Source organism: Gadus macrocephalus, chromosome 19, assembly GCF_031168955.1.
Source record: "Gadus macrocephalus chromosome 19, ASM3116895v1".
NCBI lineage: Eukaryota > Metazoa > Chordata > Actinopteri > Gadiformes > Gadidae > Gadus > Gadus macrocephalus.
In genome coordinates this window covers 6,409,097-6,409,839 of record NC_082400.1, presented here as the reverse complement: position 1 = coordinate 6,409,839, position 743 = coordinate 6,409,097, and positions in this window count along the sequence as shown.

Genomic DNA, 743 nt, shown 5'->3' with positions numbered 1-743 from the left:
TGAAAAAATAGGAAAACTGAAATGTAGTTGAACACTAATCTCATTGTTGGTCAAACAAGGCTTTCATCACATTTGTCTTGAGGGCAAACGCCCCATCAAACACCATGATGATGTAAGGGCTCGCTGTATGCTGGATAGCTGAGGTTTTGGATCTCGTAGCTCGAGGGTCCTGCTTTGGAGAACCCCTAACTCTGCCGTTGGCGCCTACATTCACATAAATAAATAGGACGTCTGCGTCCACAAAGGGCCCGTGGATGAGCCCAACTGAGTGGGAAACTTTCCTGAAGTGGGAGCCACTGTGTTTAGGCAAATGTAGAAATATGCGCTTCCCATCTTTCCTGAACCGAAACAGTTGGGAAATTTGAACTTTTTCTCAAAGCCCTATAGACAATTGCTCATTTTTAAGTGGGTAGATTGCTATTTATTTGCGACTGTTGTGTAATTCACACCCCGCTCATTTTTAAGTGGGTATATATAGGCTATAGATTTCTATTTATTTGTGACTGTTGTGTAATTCACACCCCGTATTGTATCCCCCAAAATCAATCTCAATATCAGCAGTGAATATAGCATTTATGTTGGAGATCTCAATTATCTATACTTGGTGTTTACGATTATAAAAATGTTAAATTGTAACCAATAATCAATAGATTACAAAAAAAAAGGATAAGGATGATTGGAAAAGGCCATCGCTGTTATCGACGTGCGTGGATTGGATAGTGACGTAGGGGGCCCACCCTAAA